This window comes from Styela clava, chromosome 14 (genome assembly GCF_964204865.1).
Source record: "Styela clava chromosome 14, kaStyClav1.hap1.2, whole genome shotgun sequence".
NCBI classification, from domain to species: Eukaryota; Metazoa; Chordata; class Ascidiacea; order Stolidobranchia; family Styelidae; genus Styela; species Styela clava.
The window spans coordinates 15,365,001-15,373,530 of NC_135263.1; positions in this window are offsets into that span (position 1 = coordinate 15,365,001).

Consider the following 8,530-nt stretch of genomic DNA (forward strand, 5'->3'; position numbering starts at 1 on the left):
CTTCATATTCATAATCCTATAACTGAAAAGCTATAAAATTAAAAAAACTCAGCCTAATTAAATCTATATAAAAAATTTACTTGGTATACATGTCCTTGGTTCTTCCTTCTGTTCTTCATTTCTTCATCTTCATAGTCCTATAACTGAAAAGCTATTAAATTAATAAAACTAATCCTAATTAAATCTATATAAAAAAATTTACTTGGTATATTTGTCCTTGGTTCTTCCTTCTGTTCTTCATTTCTTCATCTTCATAGTCATATAACTGAAAAGCTAAAATATTAATAAAACTAATCCTAATTAAATCTATATAAAAAATTTACTTGGTATATTTGTTCTTGGTTCTTCCTTCTGTTCTTCATTTCTTCATCTTCATAGTCCTATAACTGAAAAGCTATTACATTAATAAAACTTAGCCTAATTAAATCTATATAAAAAATTTACTTGGTATATTTGTCCTTGGTTCTTCCTTCTGTTCTTCATTTCTTCATATGCATAGTCATATACCTGAAAAGCTAAAGTATTAATAAAACTAATCCTAATTAAATATATATAAAAAAAATTTACTTGGTACATTTGTCCCTGGTTCTTCCTTCTGTTCTTCATTTCTTCATCTTCATAGTCATATAACTGAAAAGCTAAAGTATTAATAAACTAATCCTAATTAGATATATATATAAAAAAAATTTACTTGGTATATTTTTCCTTGGTTCTTTCTTCTGTTCTTCATTTCTTCATTTTCATAGTCATATAACTGAAAAGCTAAAATATTAATAAAACTAATCCTAATTAAATATATATAAAAAAAATTTACTTGGTATATTTGTCCTTGGTTCTTCCTTCTGTTCTTCGTTTCTTAATCTTCATAGTCATATGTCTGAAAAGCTAAAATATTAATAAAACTAATCCTAATTAAATATATATAAAAAAAATTACTTGGTATATTTGTCCTTGGTTCTTCCTTCTGTTCTTCATTTCTTCATCTTCATAGCCCTATAACTGAAAAGCTATAACATTAATAAAACTTAGCCTAATTAAATCTATATAAAAAATTTACTTGGTATATTTGTCCTTGGTTCTTCCTTCTGTTCTTCATTTCTTCATATTCATAATCCTATAACTGAAAAGCTATAAAATTAATAAAACTTAGCCTAATTAAATCTATTGGTATACATGTCCTTGGTTCTTCCTTCTGTTCTTCATTTCTTCATCTTCATAGTCATATAACTGAAAAGCTAAAATATTAATAAAACTAATCCTAATTAAATATATATAAAAAAATTACTTGGTATACTTGTCCTTGGTTCTTCCTTCTGTTCTTCATTTCTTCATCTTCATAGTCATATAACTGAAAAGCTAAAATACTAATAAAACTAATCCTAATTAAATATATATAAAAAAAATTACTTGGTATATTTGTCCTTGGTCTTACTTCCGTTCTTCATTTCTTCATCTTCATAGTCCCATAACTGAAAAGCTATAACATTAATCAAACTTAGCCTAATTAAATCTATATAAAAAATTTACTTGGTATATTTGTTCTTGGTTCTTCCTTCTGTTCTTCATTTCTTCATATTCATAATCCTATAACTGAAAAGCTATAAAATTAAAAAAACTTAGCCTAATTAAATCTATATAAAAAATTTACTTGGTATACATGTCCTTGGTTCTTCCTTCTGTTCTTCATTTTTTCATCTTCATAGTCCTATAACTGAAAAGCTATTACATTAATAAAACTAATCCTAATTAAATCTATATAAAAAAATTTACTTGGTATATTTGTCCTTGGTTCTTCCTTCTGTTCTTCATTTCTTCATCTTCATAGTCATATAACTGAAAAGCTAAAATATTAATGAAACTAATCCTAATTAAATCTATATAAAAAAAATTTACTTGGTATATTTGTCCTTGGTTCTTCCTTCTGTTCTTCATTTCTCCATCTTCATAGTCCTATAACTGAAAAGCTATTACATTAATAAAACTTAGCCTAATTAAATCTATATAAAAAATTTACTTGGTATATTTGTCCTTGGTTCTATCTTCTGTTCTTCATTTCTTCATATGCATAGTCATATACCTGAAAAGCTAAAGTATTAATAAAACTAATCCTAATTAAATATATATAAAAAAAGTTACTTGGTATATTTGTCCCTGGTTCTTCCTTCTGTTCTTCATTTCTTCATCTTCATAGTCATATAACTGAAAAGCTAAAGTATTAATAAACTAATCCTAATTAAATATATATATAAAAAAAATTTACTTGGTATATTTGTCCTTGGTTCTTCCTTCTGTTCTTCATTTCTTCATCTTCATAGTCATATAACTGAAAAGCTAAAATATTAATAAAACTAATCCTAATTAAATATATATAAAAAAAATTTACTTGGTATATTTGTCCTTGGTTCTTCCTTCTGTTCTTCGTTTCTTAATCTTCATAGTCATTTGTCTGAAAAGCTAAAATATTAATAAAACTAATCCTAATTAAATATATATAAAAAAAATTTACTTGGTATATTTGTCCTTGGTTCTTCCTTCTGTTCTTCATTTCTTCATCTTCATAGCCCTATAACTGAAAAGCTATAACATTAATAAAACTTAGCCTAATTAAATCTATATAAAAAATTTACTTGGTATATTTGTCCTTGGTTCTTCCTTCTGTTCTTCATTTCTTCATATTCATAATCCTATAACTGAAAAGCTATAAAATTAATAAAACTTAGCCTAATTAAATCTATATAAAAAATTTACTTGGTATACATGTCCTTGGTTCTTCCTTCTGTTCTTCATCTTCATAGTCATATAACTGAAAAGCTAAAATATTAATAAAACTAATCCTAATTAAATATATATAAAAAAATTACTTGGTATACTTGTCCTTGGTTCTTCCTTCTGTTCTTCATATCTTCATCTTCATAGTCATATAACTGAAAAACTAAAATACTAATAAAACTAATCCTAATTAAATATATATAAAAAAAAATTACTTGGTATATTTGTCCTTGGTCTTACTTCCGTTCTTCATTTCTTCATCTTCATAGTCCCATAACTGAAAAGCTATAACATTAATCAAACTTAGCCTAAATAAATCTATATAAAAAATTTACTTGGTATATTTGTTCTTGGTTCTTCCTTCTGTTCTTCATTTCTTCATATTCATAATCCTATAACTGAAAAGCTATAAAATTAAAAAAACTTAGCCTAATTAAATCTATATAAAAAATTTACTTGGTATACATGTCCTTGGTTCTTCCTTCTGTTCTTCATTTCTTCATCTTCATAGTCCTATAACTGAAAAGCTATTACATTAATAAAACTAATCCTAATTAAATCTATATAAAAAAATTTACTCGGTATATTTGTCCTTGGTTCTTCCTTCTGTTCTTCATTTCTTCATCTTCATAGTCATATAACTGAAAAGCTAAAATATTAATAAAACTAATCCTAATTAAATCTATATAAAAAATTTACTTGGTATATTTGTTCTTGGTTCTTCCTTCTGTTCTTCATTTCTTCATCTTCATAGTCCTATAACTGAAAAGCTATTACATTGATAAAACTTAGACTAATTAAATCTATATAAAAAATTTACTTGGTATATTTGTCCTTGGTTCTTCCTTCTGTTCTTCATTTCTTCATATGCATAGTCATATAACTGAAAAGCTAAAGTATTAATAAAACTAATCCTAATTAAATATATATAAAAAAAATTTACTTGGTATATTTGTCCCTGGTTCTTCCTTCTGTTCTTCATTTCTTCATCTTCATAGTCATATAACTGAAAAGCTAAAGTATTAATAAACTAATCCTAATTAAATATATATAAAAAAAATTTACTTGGTATATTTGTCCTTGGTTCTTCCTTCTGTTCTTCATTTCTTCATCTTCATAGTCATATAACTGAAAAGCTAAAATATTAATAAAACTAATCCTAATTAAATATATATAAAAAAATTACTTGGTATACTTGTCCTTGGTTCCTCCTTCTGTTCTTCATTTCTTCATCTTCATAGTCATATAACTAAAAAGCTAAAATACTAATAAAACTAATCCTAATTAAATATATATAAAAAAAATTACTTGGTATATTTGTCCTTGGTCTTACTTCCGTTCTTCATTTCTTCATCTTCATAGTCCTATAACTGAAAAGCTATTACATTGATAAAACTTAGCCTAATTAAATCTATATAAAAAATTTACTTGGTATATTTGTCCTTGGTTCTTCTTCCTTCTGTTCTTCATTTCTTCATATGCATAGTCATATAACTGAAAAGCTAAAGTATTAATAAAACTAATCCTAATTAAATATATATAAAAAAAATTTACTTGGTATATTTGTCCCTGGTTCTTCCTTCTGTTCTTCATTTCTTCATCTTCATAGTCATATAACTGAAAAGATAAAGTATTAATAAACTAATCCTAATTAGATATATATATAAAAAAAATTTACTTGGTATATTTGTCCTTGGTTCTTTCTTCTGTTCTTCATTTCTTCATCTTCATAGTCATATAACTGAAAAGCTAAAATATTAATAAAACTAATCCTAATTAAATATATATAAAAAAAATTTACTTGGTATATTTGTCCTTGGTTCTTCCTTCTGTTCTTCGTTTCTTAATCTTCATAGTCATATGTCTGAAAAGCTAAAATATTAATAAAACTGATCCTAATTAAATATATATAAAAAAAATTACTTGGTATATTTGTCCTTGGTTCTTCCTTCTGTTCTTCATTTCTTCATCTTCATAGCCCTATAACTGAAAAGCTATAACATTAATAAAACTTAGCCTAATTAAATCTATATAAAAAATTTACTTGGTATATTTGTCCTTGGTTCTTCCTTCTGTTCTTCATTTCTTCATATTCATAATCCTATAACTGAAAAGCTATAAAATTAATAAAACTTAGCCTAATTAAATCTATTGGTATACATGTCCTTGGTTCTTCCTTCTGTTCTTCATTTCTTCATCTTCATAGTCATATAACTGAAAAGCTAAAATATTAATAAAACTAATCCTAATTAAATATATATAAAAAAATTACTTGGTATACTTGTCCCTGGTTCTTCCTTCTGTTCTTCATTTCTTCATCTTCATAGTCATATAACTGAAAAGCTAAAATACTAATAAAACTAATCCTAATTGAATATATATAAAAAAAATTACTTGGTATATTTGTCCTTGGTCTTACTTCCGTTCTTCATTTCTTCATCTTCATAGTCCCATAACTGAAAAGCTATAACATTAATCAAACTTAGCCTAATTAAATCTATATAAAAAATTTACTTGGTATATTTGTTCTTGGTTCTTCCTTCTGTTCTTCATTTCTTCATATTCATAATCCTATAACTGAAAAGCTATAAAATTAAAAAAACTTAGCCTAATTAAATCTATATAAAAAATTTACTTGGTATACATGTCCTTGGTTCTTCCTTCTGTTCTTCATTTCTTCATCTTCATAGTCCTATAACTGAAAAGCTATTACATTAATAAAACTAATCCTAATTAAATCTATATAAAAAAATTTACTTGGTATATTTGTCCTTGGTTCTTCCTTCTGTTCTTCATTTCTTCATCTTCATAGTCATATAACTGAAAAGCTAAAATATTAATAAAACTAATCCTAATTAAATCTATATAAAAAAAATTTACTTGGTATATTTGTTCTTGGTTCTTCCTTCTGTTCTTCATTTCTCCATCTTCATAGTCCTATAACTGAAAAGCTATTACATTAATAAAACTTAGCCTAATTAAATCTATATAAAAAATTTACTTGGTATATTTGTCCTTGGTTCTTCCTTCTGTTCTTCATTTCTTCATATGCATAGTCATATACCTGAAAAGCTAAAGTATTAATAAAACTAATCCTAATTAAATATATATAAAAAAAGTTACTTGGTATATTTGTCCCTGGTTCTTCCTTCTGTTCTTCATTTCTTCATCTTCATAGTCATATAACTGAAAAGCTAAAGTATTAATAAACTAATCCTAATTAAATATATATATAAAAAAAATTTACTTGGTATATTTGTCCTTGGTTCTTCCTTCTGTTCTTCATTTCTTCATCTTCATAGTCATATAACTGAAAAGCTAAAATATTAATAAAACTAATCCTAATTAAATATATATAAAAAAAATTTACTTGGTATATTTGTCCTTGGTTCTTCCTTCTGTTCTTCGTTTCTTAATCTTCATAGTCATATGTCTGAAAAGCTAAAATATTAATAAAACTAATCCTAATTAAATATATATAAAAAAAATTTACTTGGTATATTTGTCCTTGGTTCTTCCTTCTGTTCTTCATTTCTTCATCTTCATAGCCCTATAACTGAAAAGCTATAACATTAATAAAACTTAGCCTAATTAAATCTATATAAAAAATTTACTTGGTATATTTGTCCTTGGTTCTTCCTTCTGTTCTTCATTTCTTCATATTCATAATCCTATAACTGAAAAGCTATAAAATTAATAAAACTTAGCCTAATTAAATCTATATAAAAAATTTACTTGGTATACATGTCCTTGGTTCTTCCTTCTGTTCTTCATTTCTTCATCTTCATAGTCATATAACTGAAAATCTAAAACATTAATAAAACTAATCCTAATTAAATATATATAAAAAAATTACTTGGTATACTTGTCCTTGGTTCTTCCTTCTGTTCTTCATTTCTTCATCTTCATAGTCATATAACTGAAAAGCTAAAATACTAATAAAACTAATCCTAATTAAATATATATAAAAAAAATTACTTGGTATATTTGTCCTTGGTCTTACTTCCGTTCTTCATTTCTTCATCTTCATAGTCCCATAACTGAAAAGCTATAACATTAATCAAACTTAGCCTAATTAAATCTATATAAAAAATTTACTTGGTATATTTGTTCTTGGTTCTTCCTTCTGTTCTTCATTTCTTCATATTCATAATCCTATAACTGAAAAGCTATAAAATTAAAAAAACTTAGCCTAATTAAATCTATATAAAAAATTTACTTAGTATACATGTCCTTGGTTCTTCCTTCTGTTCTTCATTTCTTCATCTTCATAGTCCTATAACTGAAAAGCTATTACATTAATAAAACTAATCCTAATTGAATCTATATAAAAAAATTTACTCGGTATATTTGTCCTTGGTTCTTCCTTCTGTTCTTCATTTCTTCATCTTCATAGTCATATAACTGAAAAGCTAAAATATTAATAAAACTAATCCTAATTAAATCTATATAAAAAATTTACTTGGTATATTTGTTCTTGGTTCTTCCTTCTGTTCTTCATTTCTTCATCTTCATAGTCCTATAACTGAAAAGCTATTACATTGATAAAACTTAGACTAATTAAATCTATATAAAAAATTTACTTGGTATATTTGTCCTTGGTTCTTCCTTCTGTTCTTCATTTCTTCATATGCATAGTCATATAACTGAAAAGCTAAAGTATTAATAAAACTAATCCTAATTAAATATATATAAAAAAAATTTACTTGGTTTATTTGTCCCTGGTTCTTCCTTCTGTTCTTCATTTCTTCATCTTCATAGTCATATAACTGAAAAGCTAAAATATTAATAAAACTAATCCTAATTAAATATATATAAAAAAAATTTACTTGGTATATTTGTCCTTGGTTCTTCCTTCTGTTCTTCGTTTCTTAATCTTCATAGTCATATGTCTGAAAAGCTAAAATATTAATAAAACTAATCCTAATTAAATATATATAAAAAAAATTACTTGGTATATTTGTCCTTGGTTCTTCCTTCTGTTCTTCATTTCTTCATCTTCATAGCCCTATAACTGAAAAGCTATAACATTAATAAAACTTAGCCTAATTAAATCTATATAAAAAATTTACTTGGTATATTTGTCCTTGGTTCTTCCTTCTGTTCTTCATTTCTTCATATTCATAATCCTATAACTGAAAAGCTATAAAATTAATAAAACTTAGCCTAATTAAATCTATTGGTATACATGTCCTTGGTTCTTCCTTCTGTTCTTCATTTCTTCATCTTCATAGTCATATAACTGAAAAGCTAAAATATTAATAAAACTAATCCTAATTAAATCTATATAAAAAATTTACTTGGTATATTTGTTCTTGGTTCTTCCTTCTGTTCTTCATTTCTTCATCTTCATAGTCCTATAACTGAAAAGCTATTACATTGATAAAACTTAGACTACTTAAATCTATATAAAAAATTTACTTGGTATATTTGTCCTTGGTTCTTCCTTCTGTTCTTCATTTCTTCATATGCATAGTCATATAACTGAAAAGCTAAAGTATTAATAAAACTAATCCTAATTAAATATATATAAAAAAAATTTACTTGGTATATTTGTCCCTGGTTCTTCCTTCTGTTCTTCATTTCTTCATCTTCATAGTCATATAACTGAAAAGCTAAAGTATTAATAAACTAATCCTAATTAAATATATATAAAAAAAATTTACTTGGTATATTTGTCCTTGGTTCTTCCTTCTGTTCTTCATTTCTTCATCTTCATAGTCATATAACTGAAAAGCTAAAATATTAATAATACTAATCC